Genomic DNA, 338 nt, shown 5'->3' on the forward strand with positions numbered 1-338 from the left:
CAGCCTTTCATGTGAATAAAATGAGTGACACAAGAACTTTGATTTGTAAAGCTTAACTGAAATTCAAGACAAAAATCTGCCCATTTGCAAAGTTCAACATAAAACCTATCCTCTCCCATATATGTCCAGCTCTTAAAATGTTATCCCATTTGAAATTATACTGTGATTTTATAAGATATAAAGTATCATTAAAATAAAGGTAGAGATTTAGTATCCTTTCAGATACAGGCAGACATATTTTGCACAGCAGATCACATTTGAATGAGAGAATACTGCTCAGGAGTAGCACAGGACAGAGGAAGAGTTACAAAATCAAAAAAACCTTTCAATAATTAGTG

This window comes from Mauremys mutica, chromosome 3 (assembly GCF_020497125.1).
Source record: "Mauremys mutica isolate MM-2020 ecotype Southern chromosome 3, ASM2049712v1, whole genome shotgun sequence".
NCBI lineage: Eukaryota > Metazoa > Chordata > Testudines > Geoemydidae > Mauremys > Mauremys mutica.